At 35.8% G+C, this 20,049-nt stretch overlaps 1 protein-coding gene across 1 annotated transcript in view; it reads right to left on the bottom strand.

Moving 5' to 3' along the window:
- The window catches only part of IL1RAPL1 (interleukin 1 receptor accessory protein-like 1), a 1,423,595-nt gene that overhangs the window by 1,320,704 nt on the left and 82,842 nt on the right, over nucleotides 1-20,049 (bottom strand). The gene's annotated exons all lie outside the window — the stretch shown is intronic.

Here is a 20,049-nt window from a genome sequence, read left to right as displayed (position 1 = left end):
TGAACCTCCCAAGTGGAGGACCTTGGGAGGTCAAGGCTGCAGTGAGCCATGATCACATCACTGCACTCCAGCCTGGACAACAGAGTGAGACCCTGTCTCAAAAACAAAATGTGATATATTATAACATAATAGGTACTGACAAACACAGGGTAGTTTCTGCAACAAAGAGTTGTTCCTATATTTTCTTTTTTTCCTTTTTTATTTTTATTTTTGAAACAGATTCTCTCTCTGTCACCCAGGCCAGAGTGCAGTGACACAATCTCGGCTCACTGAAACCTCCGCCTCCCGGGTTCAGGTGATTCTCCTGCCTCAGCCTCCTGAGTAGCTGGGATTACAGTAGCATGCGCCACCATGCCTGGCTAATTTTTGTATTTTTAGTAGAGACAAAGTTTCGCCATGTTGGCCAGACTGGTCTCGAACTCCTGACCTCAGGTGATCCGCCTGCCTCAGCCTCCCAAAGTGCTGGAATTACAGGTGTGAGCCACCGTGCACTCCCCAACCCCATATTTTCTTAAAGTAGTTGTTCGCTGGTAAAATAAAGCATGAATTTTTTTGTTCATGCTAAAATTCACGTTATTCTACAAAATATAAAGTAAAAATATACTAAAATCTCAAGTATTCAAATAAATAAGGAAAGCTAGAAATACAAATTCAGAGTGTCCTTCCAACAAGACCTAAATTCATAGTTCAGCAAATTTGCTTACCTAATAAAATTTTAATACTATTATTGTTATCATTGCCCTAAATATATACTGAACAGGGGTGTTCTTGGGGGATTTGGAGAATAAAATGGCATATGGTATTCTAGCTAGTAGACAAATAATTATACTGGAAAGCAGAGACAGAGGTTCATTTCAATGAAAAACATATTTGACTCAGCATCTCAAAATAGAGACATTTTGAAACACACCACTATAAAATTTAAGAGTATTAATACAGTAGTTACCTAAAATAAATGTACAAGTAAAGTAGTTTCCTTATAAGCTCTAAAAATCCATTCCAAAAATTCATTTTATTTTTTGAGAAAGTGGGATTTCAGCCTATGAATAGTTGTTTTAAGTTTGTCAGACTTCCTCATATTCTTTAAATATAAATGCAAAACGTGTATCATCAATTACTCCAGAGTTGTCCACATCTCTCACTGTCTTTCGCAAGGCCATTCAGGTGATGCAGAAGGCAGAATAGAGAGAGGTAAAAATGAGGAGAAAATCTGAGTCAAAAACCTTCTTAAATATTTTAAATAAATAATACCATTTTCATTAGACAATTAAGTGATATAAATACATTTTAAAACCAAGAAATGAAGTAACATGCCCAATTTCCCTGAGGCTATTGAGCTGTTCAATAAAAGCTGAAAATAATTCTGACTGTTTTCTACTATAGCAAACAGCATTAATTTGTGTGTTGTCTGGAAAGTGAAAGAGTATATGCGTGTCATCTGAGACAAGAGTTATGCAAGTAACCAAATGTCCAGAGGCATTTTCTTTACCAAGTGTTCACATTATATTTTTAGTGTGTCAATCACAAATGACCACTGGTAGATTCCCTTCAGCCTTGCTTAGAAAAATCACTAGAGAAAATCCAAAGAGACAGAAGAAAATAGTTACCTGCTTTGGGGGTGTAGAAGAAAGGTATGAAAATTAATTGGGTGATAATCAAATTCTAGTGGTTTCCTTAATTATTTATCCTCACTTTAAAATTTTATTTATGTTTTAAATACCTTCAAAACTCTTCTGGGATAAAAACTTCAATCCATGATGATGTGTTTTATTAAATTCAACTCAACATGTTATAGACTTATTGAGGACGTATGACCCAGGCAGAGTTGATACATGGATAGAAAAAACAGTGGGCAAAATGTGCACAGCACATGATCCCAAGAAAATTTAGGCCACGTAGAATCATTTAATGTGGTCACTTCAGTTCAAATAATCAATTGTTGTAGGATAATGTAAGTTCACCAAGAAAACGCAGAATATAGAAGAGAAATTCCCACTACTGTTAGTGTCAAGATGCCACTGAATCTACTCAATCCTGTCAAATATATTCCTTGAACGATGTCACATAAGCAGGTTTGTTTCTACCTCAATTTTATTTTAAAGAACCATACTTCCAAAAAATACATCAATGAAGAAAATTTGAGAAGGGAGACATTCTAAAGCCTGCTTTGTAATCATTCCTAAAAAAGAATTATGCAAATCAGAATGGAAAAGATTCCTGCTTAGAGTCACCGAAATGACCACATTTCATGAAAACTAAGGGGCAAACCAATGAATAAGAGATGTACCGCCATCTCCTATGTACCAGTAAGAGAGAAAAAAACAAAATGCTGCTAACTAAAAGATGACAAACCTTGTACTACCAGATTAAACCCTGGTTTCAGAGATGTTAAAAATGTGCTTAAAATGGATGAAATGTGACAGCTGATTTTTGTTTCCTCAACTTCCTCATAGAGAACACATCTAAAAGTCAACCAAATGGAAATTCACAACGAGTTAATTTGTTCAAGTATTTCAACTCAACCTGGTTCCATAAATTGGAAAACTATTAAGAAATTACTACTTTACCTATAAAATCCCAAAGAAAAGACTATTGTTAAGTATAATCACAATTGTGTTATGATTGACAAATGTAAGTATCAGCCTAAATAGCCAAAGGAAACATCGAGATTGATTTTGGTTGACTAAAATATTAAAAGATAAAGATGGTTTGCAATGGTGGGCCTTACCAGATTCAGCTGGAGCTGAGAGGCAGCTGGGGTTTCACCAAGGAAGTGAAGCAGTTAATGTCATAATTAGGGGAAAGAAGATTGTTGATTCAGTCATTGTAGCTGATTTTTGTTAACTAGTTACAGTATTTTAAAAGCCATGCTTTCCAGTAGTACATCATTTAACTGGTAGAAAGTTAAACTAGTTTCATATTTTAAATTGTAACTTTCTTTACTCCAATAAATTTTTCAGTCTCGCAAAGTTAAAAGCTCTGCCATTATCTGTAGTTTTATTTTGGTTTGTTTTACTCCTCATTTTAGAGACAAGGAAATAGCCTTTGGAGACTCATGAAATGACTCATTTTAAGGTTATAACATAGTTAATAGTTACACTTATCAATGTGAGATTAATTTAAAAATTAATTTAAAACCACAAGTTTCACTTCTTTTCTAAGCTTAAGATATAATCAGCACTCAATAATTAAAAACATCACAAATTTACCAAAGCCCTGTGGAAAGCAAGGTACTTAGTTAATAGCTAAGAACCACAAAGTAAACAAAACACTACTCCTACCCTCAAGAAGAAGACCAAATTTATGGACTGCTGAACAACCATTCATACAGCATGGCATACCATTCATACTGATTATCTGGCTTCTAACAACTCACAATTGTGCAGACAAATGTATCAGTTCCTTTGTTTTTTTCTAAATAGAAAATAGGCAAGAAAGTATAAGAACTCAATTTAGTTTTACAACATATTTTACAACATAAATCCAGAAGAAGCAGTGAATTCTTTGTAGGAGAGGCTTCAAGGATGTTAAACATGATGAAGAACGTCCACAAACCAACCCACATATGACACCCAAAGTCTCAAGGAATTAAGTTAGAAAGTGCTGAAAGTCATTTTCATCAGAAAGTGAGTAGAATGTTGTAAACACTAGACAGACTCAAATACTTGGGATTCATATGCCAAGACCACTATTTGTTCTGAAAATTCACTTAAGTTTTTGAGTCTTCATTGCCACTGTGAAAAGGGCAACAATGAAATGAAATAGCATATGCAAAAGCAGTTTGTAAATATAACAAATAGAAGGTGCAGTCTTTAAATGAGTGAAAGTACTTGTCAATAAATAAATCTACAAAGTCCTCAGAAGAAGGGATGTATAATTTGTTTCTTTCTTCATGTTTTTCCTTAAACAAACGAGTGGTCAAGCTATGGTAAACAGAACAATGTCCTCCAAAGATGTCCATGTCCAAATCCCTGGAACCTGTGGACATGTAACCTTACATGGCAAAAGAGACTGTGCAGATGTGATTATGTTAAGGATCTTGAGTTAGGGAAATCATCCTGTGGTCTTCGGGTGGGCCCACAAGAATATTTAAAAGTGAAAGAGAAGCAGAAAAGTCCGAGTCAAAAATGATGAACGGAGAGGTCAGACTGATGTGACTGCTGGCTTTGAAGACAGAAGGGCTCCAGAAGCCAAAGAATGCAGGCAGCTGCTAGAAGGTAGAAAAGGAAAGAAGATGAATTCTTAACTAGAGCCTCCAGAAAATAATGCAACCCTACCAATAACCTTGATTTTAGCCTGGTGAGACCTATGTCAGACTTCTGACTTCCAGAAGAGTAAAATAATAAATTTGTGTTGTTTAAGCCACTAAGTATGTGATAATTTGTTACAGCAGCCATAGGAGACTAATAACACAAGCCACAGGAGAGTGCATAGTTGGATTCTAGCCCATGGGGTTATAACCACAGGACTGGGTGACTTTAAACCAGTCTCTTTCTATTTAAGGTAAAGAAGTTGAACTACAGTGATTCCTCAGGTCTCCTCCATTTCAAAAATATTATAATTCAGTACACTATCTCCTCTCTTTCTCTTTTCCCATCTTTCCTATCTTTTCCCCTTCTTGGAAAAAAAGAAAAAAAGATATTTCCTCTCTGTTGTATTTTATGCTTCAGGAAGAAGGTAATTCCTTGTGCTGGCTGGCCTGGTAGCAACTGCTGACGGATAATGAGACTCACTTACCCTGACAAGCCATGTCAGCTGCTATACTTCACCGACAATAAGAAGGGAATTTCTCTTGCCCACTCTAATTTGCCCTTAGTTCTATCTTGCAGGTCTCAAAACACAGGCAGAAACTATATAGGAATCCAATGTGAACTGAAGATCCCTAGAGAATGGTTTCCTGGGCAATTATATGTAAAAATGTCCTCATCAAGATGATTCCTTTAAAGGCCATCATCAGCTCCAAGATTCAAAAAAATGTGATTTGTCATCCCCAATTATAAACTAGGGAATTCATAAGAATCTGTGGTTTCTCTGGATAGGATCACTAACACCCCTGACCTTGAATCAAATGGGTCAGCTAAATCGCATATATCAATAGCCAGGAGCTATAAAGTATATTTGTGCTTTCTTCAACTTTAACTTGTAACAGTTTTAACAGGAGTCTCAAATTCCAGGAAGAAATGTACTAGAGGATTAGGGCTGAGGCAGGAGAATGGCGTTAACCCAGGAGGCGGAGCTTGCAGTGAGCTGAAATCATGCCACTGCACTCCAGCCTGGGCAACAGAGCGAGACTCCGTCTCAAAAAAAAGATCTTAGATCTCTAAACATCAAAGTTCATATCAATAATAAAATTTGTGATTATTCAAATATTTTTAAGTAATAACCTGAATTTTCTATTTTGCAAATAGTAAGAAAATATATTACCAGACAATACTCACAGCCTTGTGAAAGAAGGCTACAAAAGTTCTATGGATAAGATGACCCAGCAATTCCAATCTTAGTTATGTACCTAAAGAATTGAAAACTGGGGCCGGGCATGGTAGCTCATGCCTGTACTCCCAGCACTGTGGGAGGACCAGCCTGGTCAACATGGTGAAACCCTGTCTCTACTAAAAATATAAAAAAATTAGCTGGGTGTGGTAGCACATGCCTGTCATCCCGGCTACTTGGGAAGCTGAGGCAGAAGAATCACTTGAACCTGGGAGGCGGAGGTTGCAGCAAGTCGAGGTCGTGCCACTGCACTCCAGCCTGGGCGACAGAGTGAGACTCAGTCTCAAAAACAAAAACAAACAAAAAAAAACAAGCAACAAAAACAATAACAACAACAAAAAAAAAACAGAATTGAGAACAGGTACTTATACATTAATCTTCAGAGCAGCACTATTCCCAATAGCCAAAAAGTGGAAACAATGAATATATATATCAACAGACGAATGAAGAAACAAATGTGGTCTATCTATATGATGTAATATTATACAACCATAAATAAGAAAGCATGGATACATGCTATAACATAAATGAATCTCAAAAACCTGTTTGGTGAAAGAAGCCAGACACAAAAGGTCATGTATTATATAATTCCATTTATATGAAATACGTAGAATAAGTAAATCCATAGAGACAGAAAGCAGATTGATATATATGAGGCTTGATATTGGTATAATGAGAATACCTTGGAACTAAACAGAGGTGATGGTTGCACAACACTACAAATGTATTAAAGGCCGCTGAATAGTTTAGGATTTTTTTTTTCCATTTTATTGAGGGATACTCGACAAAAACAAATTGTATACATTTAAGGTATTCACCTTGATGTTTTGATATATGTATACATTATTAAATGATTGCCAAAATCAAGTTAAGTGACATATTCATCACCTCACATAGTTACCATTTTCTTTCTTTTCCTTCTTGCAGCGAGAGCACTTAAGGTCTACCTTCTTAACAAATTCCAAGTATCTTTCATTATAGTTACCTTGCTATACATTAGATCCCATCTCAAGAAATTATTAATCTTGCATAATTAAAACATTGTACCCTTTGAACAACATCTCCCCAATCCTCTTTCCCCCCAACCCTGACAAACACCATTCTACTCTCCTGTTCTATAAGTTTGCCTATTTTAGATCTCACATATAAATGAGATCATTCAGCAATGGCGAGTGTCTGGCTTATTTCCCTTAGCATAATTTCCTCCAGGTTCGTTTATGTTTTTGAAAATGGGTTTCTTTCTTTTTAAGGCTGAATAATATCTAATTGTATATAGATACCACAATTTATTTATCCATTTGTCCAGAAATGAAAAGAGGAGACATTGCAATGGGTACCTCAAAAAGGATCATACAGGACTATTATGAAGAATTTTATGTCAAAAAACTAGATAGCCTAGAGAACATAAATAAATTCTTGAATACCTACAACCTAACAAGAAGGAATTGAGAATAAAAAGAAAGCCTGAAAAGACCAATAACAAACAAGGAGATTCAATCAGTAATCAAAAGCCTTCTAACAACAACAAAAAAGCCCAGAAGCAGATGGCTTCACAGGTGAATTCTACCAAACATTCAAACAAATATTAATACCAATCCTTCTTAAACCCTTTCAAAAAACAGAAACAACTTGATGAGGCCAATATCACTCTAATATCAAAGCTAGACAAAGCCACTACAAGAAAACTACAGACCAATATCTCACATAACATACATGCAAAAATTCTCCACAAAATATCAGAAAACTAAATTTAATAACATACTAAAAGGATTATACACAATGATCAAGGGGGATTTATCCCTTAGATTCAAGGATGATTCAACAAATCAATCAATGTGATACACCACGTTAACAGACTCTAAGATAAAACTACATGATCATCTCAATAGATGCAAAAAAAAAAGCATATGACAAAATTTAACATCCATTCATGATTTTAAAAAAACCTCTTAACAAAATATAGGTATAGAAGGAATTGACTTCAACATAATAAAGATCACATATGAAAAATCCACAGCTAATATCATAATCAATGGGGAAAAGCTGAAAGCTTTTCTGCTAAGATCTGATATAAAGCTAGGGTATCCATGCTTACTACTTCTCTTCAACATAGTGTAAGAAGTTCTAGCCACAGCAATTAGACAAGAAATAAAAGGCATTTAAATCAGAGAGGAAGAAGTAAAACTATCTGTTTGTAGATGACATGATCATATGTGTAAAAAACACTAATGACAACAAAAATACTGTTAGAATAATAAACAAATTCAGTCAAGTTGCAAGATACAAAATTAGCATACAAGAAACCACTGTCCTGTCTATCTATTGACAACAAACTATCCAGAAAGGAAATCAAGGAAAAAAAAAGTCCTATTTACACTAGCAATAAAAAGAATAAATACCAGGGAATAAATTTAGCTAAAAAGATGAAAGATTTTTACAATGAAAATTTAAAACATTGATTAGGAAAATAAAAATAAAATACAGATAAAAGAAATGACATCCTGTATTCACTGATTAGAAGAATTAATATTGTTAAAGTATTCACACTACTCAAAATGATCTGTGATCTATATACTGAATGCAATCCCTATCTAAATCCTAATGGCATTCTTTACAGAAATGTAAAAATTCTTAAAATTCATATAGAACCACAAAGACTACAAATAGCTGAAGCAATCTTGAGCAAGAAGAATAAAACTGAAGGCATCATACTTCCTGGTTTCAAAATAATGTATTACAAAGCTACAGCAATCAAAACAGTATGGCAACGGCATAAAAACAGGCATAAAGACCAATAGAACAAAATAGAGAGCCCAGAAATAAATCCACACATTTATGGTCAACTGATGCTTAACAAAGATGCCCAGAAAATAAAATGGGAAAAGGATAGTCTCTTTAATAAATGGAGTTAAGAAAACTGGATAGCTGTGTGCAGAATAATGAAACTGTGCTTTTATTTCACACCATATTCAAAAATCAATTCAAAATGTTTAAATATTTAAATGTAAGACCTGAAACCTTATAACTATTAAAAGAAAACAGAGGAGAAAAGTTTCTGGACATTGCTCCTGCCAATGACTTTTTTGTAACGACACCAAAAGCTCAAGCAACAACAGCAAATACAAGTGAGATTACATCAAGCTAAAAAGCTTCTACACAGCGAAGAAAACAATTAATAAAGAAAAAAAAAATTAAAACAAAAACAAAACTTATGAAATGGGAGAAAATATTTGCAAACCATATAACTAATAAGTCGTTAATATTCAAAATATATAAGAAACTCATACAATAATAACTAAATAATGAAAAAACAAAACCCGAATAAAAATGGGCAAAGAATCTGAATAGATATTTCTCTAAAGAAGACATACAAATGGTCAACAGATAATATGAAAAGCTGTTCAACATCACTAATTATGTGGAAAATGCAAATCAAAATCACAATGAGATATCACCTCACCCTTGTTAGAATAGCTATTATTAAAAAGACAAAACATATCAAGTGTTGGAGAGGATGTGGAGAAAAGGGGACCCTTGCACACTGTTGTTGGGAATGTAAATTAGCACAGCCATTATGGAAAACAGTATGGCGATTCCTCAAAAAACTACAAATAAAACTACCATATGATCCAGCCATCCCACTTCTGGGCATATATTGAAAGGAAATGAAATTTGGTTCTGGAAAAGATACCTGAACTCCCATGTTCATTGCAGCATTATTCACAATAGCCAAGATAAGGAAACACACATTGAATTGCACATTTTTAAATGGTCAATTGTATATGAATTTCACTTAAATTTTAAAACAATGTTCTGTGATTAGACAGAACTATTAATAAATTCCCTTTTAGCCTTGACATTGATAATGTAGCCTTTGGCACGTTATTTAAACTCTCCACTCAGCTTTCAGGGTTAACATGAAGATTAAATAAAATACTATATTTACAGTACCTAACATACAGCAGAGTATTAGAAAAAAGAAACTTTCCTTCTCTGTATTTTTCTCTCTACGGTCTATTGGGACTTTAGAATATCAATTTATAAATATAAACAAGCAGGTAAACAAGTATCTCAGCCTCAAAATGCATTTTAAAACTTTTTTCCTTTCTTGCTTTCAGCCTTGAAACATATTTTGAAACTCTGTTTCCTCCTTTCCCACCAGGCATTTCAGTGAACAGTTCTCGCTTATGCAATTATGTGCTTGCCTTAAAATTCCAGGGCCCAATTTTGAAACAAATCAGGCAGAGAGACCCAGCAGCAGAATCCTCCTGCTTAGGAGGAATTACAGATAGCCCACCACTACCGGGCCAAAGTCAAGGTGATGCAAACCGGATCTTCCAACGGGCAATTACTAAAGATAGCCATCGGAACGAAACATAGACCTGCAACCTCCTGCACCATTCTGGCATATTTCCCACACCTTTTCCTTCTCAAACTCCTTTACCCAGCCCCAAAAAAAGCCTGGCCATCTCCCATCTGCTAGCATTTGATCAGCAAAGTTGCTTTTCTTTCACCATATCTCACTTCTCATGTTTTTGGCCTCTGAATGGCGAGCAGTCAGACTCGAGCTAGTTACAAATAACAAAAAAAAAAAAAATGGAAGGAGGGGGAGGAAAAGAAGGAGGTGGTAGAGGCTGCAACATGACAATGCTCTGCAACTTCCTGAAATTTATCCTGAAGAAGTACTCAGGCTGGGCGTGTTGGCTCACTTCTATAATCCCAGCACTTTGGGAAGCTAAGAGAGGTGGATCACTTGAGGTCAGGAGTTCGAGACCAGCCTGGCCAATACAGTGAAACCTCATCTCTACAAAAAATACAAAAATTAGTTGGGCATCGTGGTACATGCCTGTAATCCCAGCTACTCAGGAGGCTGAGGCAGGGGAATCGCTTGAATCCGGGAGGCAGAGGATGCAGTGAGCCGAGATCACGCCACTGCACTCCATCCTGGGTGACACAGTGAGAGTCCGTCTCAAAAAAAAAAAAGTAATCATAAGGCTATCTTTGAAAGTATGCATGACACACACAGTCTAATAGAAAGTATACACATCTCAGTGTTGTGTTGGTATCACAGTGAAAATGTGAAAACCAAGTGTCCACCAATAAGAGATTGGTTAAGTAAATAAACGAAGACATATGAATCAATTCAATATACTGCTACACAGACATTATAATCATGATGCAGATTTGTATTTAATGACTACATTGATAGATGTCTATGCCATACTGTGAAAGGGGGAGTTGAAGCCAGTTTCAAAATTGTATATATCACATGATTCTTCTTATATAACATACAAACACACAGAGAAAACTATAATATGCACACAAAACATAAAGATCTTTAAATGCTGGCATTAAAGATAACATTCATAATACCTTTAGAAAAAGTCAATAAAACTATTTTGGAAAAACTGAAGTAACGAAGAAATTTTAATAACGTGTCTGTCTCATTATCATACAATAAAATTAGTTGACTTGTATAAGTACTATAATTTATATGTCCTCCCCTTTATAACTGATGTATCAGATTTCATAACAGAACTATTATTTTATAAGGTAGAACTTTCCTTTGTAAAAAATAAATACACTATTTACTAGCTGTGTAGCTTCTAAAAATTAACCTCCGCACATCAAAATGTTGAGAAACTGAGTTATATAATTGGTACAAGAATATCAGTCTGTCACTATGTATAAGAGAAAAAGAATCAGGGTCAGGATTTTTGAGTCCTTAGACCTAGAAAATGCTAGTAAAATCCTCAAAAACAATACAAGTCCTCAAGAAAAGGCAAAATCCTAAAGAAAGAGGGTTTTGCTTTGTTGGGTTTTTTTTTTTTTTTTCCAGTCAGACTCTCATGCTGTCACCCAGGCTGGAGTGCAGTGGTGCAATCTGGGCTCACTGCAACCTCTGCCTCCCTGGTTCAAGCGATTCTCTTGCCTCAGCCTCCCGAGTAGCTGGGAGGATAGGCAAGCGCCACCATGCCCGGCTAACTTTTGTATTTTTAGTAGAGACGGGGTTTCGCCATGTTGGCCAGGCTGGTCTCAAACTCCTGACCTCAGGTAATCCACCAGCCTCAGCCTCCCAAAGTGCTGGAATTACAGGCATGAGCCACCATACCCAGCCATAAAATAAGTGTTATTAAGATGCACACAGAAAATAAAAGAATACTGTACAGTGCAGTACATCCATACATCCATGTGAACTTTTAAACCTCTCCTTTCCTTGGTGTTTAATCTGTGATGAAGCTGACATCCTCCAAAACACCAGGAAAGTACATTAAGATACATACAGATGTGAATCCTTCCTTCTGTCTATTCCTGATTTTTAATTTTTTTTTTTTTTTTTTTGGAGACAGAGTCTCGCTCTGTCGCCCGGGCTGGCGTGCCGTGGCCGGATCTCAGCTCACTGCAAGCTCCACCTCCCAAGTTTACGCCATTCTCCTGCCTCAGCCTCCCGTGTAGCTGGGACTACAGGCGCCCGCCACCTCGCCCGGCTAGTTTTTTGTATTTTTTTTAGTAGAGACTTTCACCGTGTTAGCCAGGATGGTCTTTATCTCCTGACCTTGTGATCCGCCCATCTCGGCCTCCCAAAGTGCTGGGATTACAGGTTTGAGCCACCGCGCCCGGCCCTTAAATTTTCTTAAGGAATTTAAGGATGCTTTAAAATCATCTTAGTGGCTAAATTTAGAGGATGGAGCAATAAAATGATAATATCATAGATTAAAAATTAAGTGTTGTGGTAAAAAAAAAAATTAAGAATAGTGAGGCTATTACCACTTAAAGTATTTCAGTAGTCAAATGTTTTCATTAACAATCATAGAGGTGAACTGTCACTGATTTCTTCTACCAAAGTATTGTGTTTAACAATGATTACCAATGATTCAAAAGGTAGTAAGACATGACATAATATATATCTAACAAAAGCTGGACATATGGTGAGATGTTCAATACATTATGTGCAATGTTATATATATTGTATTATGCTTTATGTAATGTATGCTATATTTAATACTATATGTAAAGTATTATGCTCAATGCTATCTGTATCGGCTTAGGTTAAAATATTGGGATAATATAAGCAGCAAATAGTTAGCTACACTCATCTAACTTATGAATGAAATGTAGTTACCCCAAACAACTGAACTCCTACCAAGACTTCAGGACTTGGAGCTGCCCAGTTATATGTTCTGCATCATGAAGAGTTAAATCAGCACAATGTAAGCATTGCTGTTTGTATATTTTCCTTATATGATTTCTGATTATTTTTGTCTGTGACTGTTATCCTCAACAAAACTACAGTTTATTAAGAGCAGGTCTCCTTTATACTTGTTCTTACTAGCCTCCCATCTAATACTGCCTTCCTCACCCCACCCCCATATTTCTCCACAGTAGTAAGCAAAAACTGGACATATGGTAGATGCCCAATATATTATGCACAATGTTATATATATTGTATTATGCTTTATGTAACGTATGCTATATTTAATACCATATGTAAAGTATTAGGCTCAATGCTATCTGTATTGGCTTAGGTTAAAATATTGGGACAATATAAGCAGCAAACAGTTCTTGTAATGCAGTTTGTCTCTCAGCCTAATTGCAATGCCTACTTATACCAGCACACTGGGGCTTGGCAAACACACACAGAATGGCTGACACGCTAAAGCAACCATTACATGACAAGTTAGAGACACAGTGGGGGTTAAAAAAATATGCTTCAACGATGCCCTGGAATGTACCTTTGAACAATATTATGGAAATAAGAAGGATTAGCAGCAACAAATATTCAGTGCAAGCAACAGGAAAGATGAATGAGATTACTTAAGCATTTAAAGCACCTAAGTCTAAAAGGTGGAAACACCAAAAAACAGCCATACATTGCTGCTATTGTTAGGCATTATCTACACCAAATGGTCACATAATATTATGGTTATATGTCTAGTAATTTCAGCCACATCCCATATATACTCACTACTAAAAACAATATGTCCATCTTCAAATAATTTTGAATCATTACTTATGGACTTTTTATATACACCAACTAGGCTATTTTTTCTTAGTGTTTTATTGTGTATTAAAACTAAACTAAGGAAATATTTAATTATTAATTATTTTAAATTCATATTGCCAGGCACAGTGTCTAGAGATTTGGGTATATAAAATGTGTATGTATTGAATACATGACATAAAATAGAGCTGAATATTTTTCAAGTTCAATTAGCTGATTTTGATCTAAAAATCCAATTATTCATAAATCATGAATACTACATAAACTTATGTACTCTCTAACTTTAAAATGAGTTAAGAGTTTTGAAATTTTATTGTATTCAAGCTATTAAAACATAAGTCTAATTTGACTCAAGAAAAAATGTAACAATTCTGAGGTAGTTTTTCTGAAAATAAATATGTCTCCAAGAGGACCATATTTTCCAAAATCGACATTAGGATTCATAGCTTTAAATGCAGGTAAATAATTCAGACTATTTGAAAATTAGGACAGTTAAAACAAATCTAGGGTAAATGGCCATTGTACCTATTTTAACTTAGATAATGAAAATAATTGATATAAAAATATTCCTCCCTCAAAATATTTTGTTGGCACAAAATGAAGACTGAAAAAAGGAACTGTATTTCCCCAAAGTCTATCTCCATAGCTGACACAAAATAGATATTTAATTTAAATTGTTTCACTGAATGAATAGGGAAGGGGGGTGGTGGTGCAACTGATGTGAGAAAGAGTTTTCCACAATAAGAAGAAAGTACCTTTGTCAAAAGGAGGCATTTTAATGTTGTTTTGGGTTTTTTTTTTTTTTAATCTTACTTAGCCTCAGAATAATAAAGCAAATACAGTCATCAGAAAAGAAAAAAATGTGATGAGCTAAAATATGATATAAGCTGACTATTAAGCTAAATAAGTTTCTATTTAGTTTAGTTTGAGAAGTCAATACAATTTTTAAAGTATTTAACAAAACAATCGCACTGTTTGATTTCAACATGAAATTCAAAGGAAATGGTTTGGTTCAGTGTTAATCTAATACAATGTACCTTCAATACACTGGAAGAAAGCCTGTGATTCTCAGTATGAATCTTCAGAAAAATGAAGATTCTCATTTGACTATACAGACCCAATTAAAAGTGCAGATGCATCACACATTTCAAGCCTGTGACCATACACAGGGCTTTCACAATCCCAAACTGCCAGTGAAATAAACAACATCCATCCTTAGGATGATGTCAATCCTAGACAATTTGTGAAATAGGTACCTTCATTTACACATTCATATATTCAACACTGAGGATCTACAATGCTGCAGGCACTCCTAGGTGTGAGAAAGACAAGGGTCAACAAGGGTCATGGATCACACCCTCCGAGATTTTATATCTCAGTTAATCACATCCCACTTCATGTTTTCCCCTTTCAGAGGACCAGTGCTGCCATGCCGCTCAGCTCTTTCTAACTCCAGAGGACACTGACCAGGGAAATGCCCTTCAAACTAAGATATTAGCCACTGAATGTGCTACCCACCTGGAAAGTAGTGACCTTTTAAGAAAAGACTTTAGTTTAATTAGATCCCATTTGTCAATTTTTGCTTTAGTTGCAATTACTTTTGGCATCTTCATTATGACATCTTTGCCCATGCCTATGTCCTGAATGGTATTGCCTAGGTTGTCTTCCATGGTTTTTATAGTTTGGGTTTTACACTTAAGTCTTTAATCCATTTTGAGTTAACTTTTGTATATGGTGTAAGGAAGGGGTCCTGTTTCAATCTTCCGCATATGGCTAGTCAGTTATCCCAGCACCATTCATTGAATAGATAATCCTTTTTCCATTGCTTGTTTTTGTCAGGTTTGTCAAAGATCAGATACATGTAGCTGCGCAGCCTTATTTCTGGGTCCTCTATTCTGTTCCATTGGTCTATGTGTCTGTTTTTGTACCAGTTCCATGCTTTGCAGGGACATGGATGGAGCAGGAAGCCATTATCCTTGGCAAATTAACACAGGAACAGAAAACCAAATACCACATGTTCTTATGTATAAGTGGGAGCTAAATGATGAGAACACATGAACACAGAGGGGAACAACATACAGTGGGGCCTTTCAGAAGGTGGAGGGTGGGAGAAGAGAGAGGATAAGGAAAAATAATTAATGGGTTCTAGGCTTAATACCTGGATGAGGAAATAATCCGTACAACAAACTTCTATGACACAAGTTTACCTATGTAACAAACCTGCACTTGTACCCCTGAACTTAAAGGTTAAAAAAAGAAGACCTTGGAAATGAGAAAGTCAAAAGCACACAAGAATGAATATTTTTTTAAAGGACTGAAATAAGGCAATCCAAGCAGGACCCTGGAAATAACGGATTCCTTTCAAGTGGGGTGATGGGGCTGGCAGGTAGCTGCAATTGTTGTACTGCCACTAGAAAGCAGGTGGTAGATATGAGGAACATGACCCACAGGCAGGAAACAGAATTAATAGAAGTTAGATAGGGTGCCAGGGCCCTGATCCAGGAAGAAAACTGGGCAGAAAGTAAGGCAGGTGAAACTAAGGATGAGCAGCAGTGGTAGACTCCACTGTGAAAGGCATGCAAAGGAAGAAAAAAAGGACCCAAGGCTCCCCATGCATCACTGCTCTTAGCAGGTGGTCATTAAATCTTAGCATAAACCATTTCCTGAAGAGTAAAGATAGCAGTCCCCCTCCCTCAACTTCTATCTTTTCATTCACTCATTTAGCAGCTTTTAACTGAGAGATCAATAAAGTTACATCTCTCAGGGTAACAAGACTCCCTTAATTTATCATGTTTAGTAGTCATATAAAAAATCCTAATTTTATTTTATTTTTTAACATTCTTTCCTTGCTTCACTAAATAAAACACAGGGGAATGTGTCTGGTTTGCAAAGTTCAATTATAAGGTCTGAGGGATAAATTCAGTATCGTGAACATTTAAAAGTGTAATTTGTCTTTGGAATTGTTCTTAATACCATCATACCCATACATTTACAAATGTTGATATTTAAGCCTGTAGAGATTACGTTCTGTGCAGGCACAAAAACGCTACTGAATATAAATTATTTTCAGTAAGAAAAAAGGGTTATAATTTTTCTTAGTTATAACAGAATATGTCAGAATATGAAAATAGAGAAAAGCTAATCAAATTGCTTACAATTCTCATATGGAGAAAGGTGAATCAATTTAACACTATGCTCTGAATACTATAAAACTCGTTTAGGAAAGCATTGGAGAATAAATACCAGTGCGGACCTACTGGCTTCAATCATATTTCATATTAAATTGGCTAGGCAGAGAAAACAGTTCAGTAACTTCAATGCTCCTTCTACTGAAAAATGCCAATATGCTAAGATCTGTGGGATGGCCCAGATTCTGGTCTTGTACCTCTGGCAGGATAAGTTACTGGAAAAAGAGGTTTTTAATTTCTCCAGTCAAAATAAATTTCTTTGCTGACCAGATGTGTTAAGCTTCCACAGTTTGTTCACGTAGTTTTCTTCTTGTTCAATAAATTCAGTCCATACAGTGCTCCTGAATTATTCTTATTATTGTGCTGCCGAGCTGGACTAGAAATCCAGACTTCTTTGTCATCATGGTTTCTTGGTAGACATCACAGCCAACTGGGAAAAACTCTAATAATTTCCACATAGCTGATAAGTAACACATTAGCATCGGACTACTAACTCAGTCCATATTCGGAATAGAAAAAAATGCATAAAACAAAATGCATTACTGAATGTAATTAGTAGCATTATTTTTGCTATTAAATATGCTCAGATCCTTTAGCTGGCAAGTGTGTTGGAATCAATTTTGTAAGTTTTGTTCAGTTTAGATACAAAAGTATAACTAGGATATTCCATTTAGCAGTTAGAAAATATGTGGGGCCCTTGAGATTAAGTTTTCACTACAATTTCAAGGCATAACTTGAAATGAGCTTGTCCCTTTGTTCTTTTGATTTGTTAATATCTTTTCTGGCTTTTAAATTAGCCCTTTTGAAAGACTTGAGAAAAAGAATATAACTTAATTCATGAATAATTGAGCCAGTGTGGGCATTTTAGGAGACTAAAGACTTAAACTTCAGAAGAATTTAATTTTACTTAATCAATGTTACTCACTGGAAATTGTGACCATAGAGGTGTGCTATAGATATTTATAGATATTCTCCTTTAAATGTGCATATGGAAATTCAAGTTTGGTCGTTTAGTTATTTTCAGTATCACATGTTGACAACCATAATCTGAATCACTTAACTCAGCATATCACTATCATTATGGCACGACTGGTCATTAGAATAATTTGAATTTATCTCATCCTTTAAAGTTCATAAGTCTATTTTATAAAAGTTATCATATGGATCTGTTTCTTATAAGGAAGTTGTTATTGTACACATAACTTTCACTGAAAGCAATAATGCTTTGAGAGTTTAAGTGACTTACTTAAGTTTATATTATTACAGGGTGGTAGAGCTGTGGCAGGAATTTGGTTATTATGATTCCAACCCCTGTTCTGATTGCATTACTCCTTAACTGAGTGCCAGGAACAATTCTGCTGTATTGTGAAAATTCTGAGTCCAAATAAACCTGAAACATAAAATTACAGGTGCAGACTAGAGAAAGAACACAGATTTGTTTCAATATTGCAGAGGAGACTGGCTTTCTTCTTAGTTTTTACTTTTAGCCGAACAGCTCTATTTTCCCAATTTATCAGCCTCAAAGAACCAACATGTATTCTGGTTAACTATCCAGACAAAATCACAAGGGTCTGGTTAAAAACTGATGAGTCACTAAAAGTATGTATTGATCCCCTCCAAAGCACTATACAAGGAACTATACAAAGTTCTGGGATGCATAAAGATTAAGACACAGTCTTGTCTTTGCTTTAAAGCAGGTGACCAACTTGTCCCAGTTTGCCTAGGACACTCCCAGCTTTAGCAATGAAAAGTCCTGTTTCTTGGGAAAACCCTCCGGCTTGGGCAAATGGGATAACTGGTCATCCTACCTTCAGGATGGGAGTTGTGCATGTTTATATGCAATTAGAATAGCACCAAAGTGTTGATCATGATGATATACCGAAAGTCAGGGGAAACAAAGCAGAGATTCTCTACATTTGCCTGAGAAAACTTTTGCATTTATCCATAAAGTCCACATAAGTACAAATCTCTTAAAGTTATATCCTTTCTAGCCTCAGCAATGTCTCCAAGATCACTGAAATTAACTCAAATTGTTATTATTTCTCCATTCTCTTCAATTTTGGAGGGGATATATATTTTATATATATATATATAAATGTTATATATCTAATTTTATACATACATAATTATATGTCACCCAGGCTGGAGTCACCCAGGCTGGAGTGCAGTGGTGCAATCTCCGTTCACTGCAACCTCTGCCTCTTGGTTCAAGCGATTCTCCTGCCTCAGCCTCCTGAGTAGCTGGGATTACAGGCATGTGCCACCACCACTGGCTAATTTTTTTTTTTTTTTTTTTTTGTAGCAGAAACAGGGTTTCACCATGTTGGCCAGTCTGGTCTTGAACTCCTGACCTCAAGTGATCTACCCGCCTCAACTTCCCAAAGTGCTGAGATTACAGGTGTAAGCCACCGCACCTGGCCTTGGGGCTACATTTTTAATTGTGTTGTTCCACCTGGAACATCCCCATTTCTCTTCCAGCCATCCTTAACTCTAGTATGTCACATTCCCTATTACTTTTTCTGATAAATTTCTGGTCCAGTTCATCTTAGCAAAGAGCCTGAAATAAAGTAACACCTAAGAGACAGTTTGTTGAATGAATGACTCAGCACGTTGAATATCTATATTTATCTAAAACATGGACAAAGTATGTTGAACAAAGTCCATCTTTGTTCAACATATCAGATAGGGCAATTTTTATAAGTGTTTCCTGATTATGAAAGACGTGTCAAACACTTAAGTTTCCTAATTTAATCCTCTTAACCACTGTGAGAAAGAATGAATATTATTATTATCCTCATTTTATTGAAATGTAAAACAGTCAAAGAGAAGTTAAGTAACCAGACCATTGGTATGACACAAATTCAGTTCCAGGTCTGTTTTATGACAAATCTCATGACTATATTATGCTATCCATGGCTCACAGTATATTAAACACCTTCATAACTGGAGCATATCATGAGAGGCCACAAGCAGTGTCTAAAGCAAGCGTTTTCCAACAGAGACCTTCAAGGAGGAGAAAGAGGGTATCCCAAGAGTTAGAGTTGAATAGACGTGGCTATTTGGAATCTAGGACTAGAAATTTATGACATTAAATCAATCATCAAAGATATTTATTTACTACAGCTATATGCCATTTATATAGAAAGCTGCAGACACAAAACTGAGTCAGAAAACAATTCTTGGCCGGATGCAGTAGCTCACGCTTGTAGTCCGAGCACTTTGGGAGGCCGAGGTGGGTGGATCCAGAGGTCAGGAGTTCTAGACAAGCCTGGCCAACATGGTGCAACCCCGTCTCTACTAAAGATACAAAAAATTAGCTGGGGATGGTGGCATGTACCTATAATATCAGCTACTCGGGAGGCTGAGGCA

This window comes from Colobus angolensis, unplaced genomic scaffold (assembly GCF_000951035.1).
Source record: "Colobus angolensis palliatus isolate OR3802 unplaced genomic scaffold, Cang.pa_1.0 Scaffold140, whole genome shotgun sequence".
NCBI classification, from domain to species: domain Eukaryota; kingdom Metazoa; phylum Chordata; class Mammalia; order Primates; family Cercopithecidae; genus Colobus; species Colobus angolensis.
The sequence above is the reverse complement of the archived record's forward strand: the minus strand, read 5'-3'. Positions and strand labels throughout refer to the sequence as shown.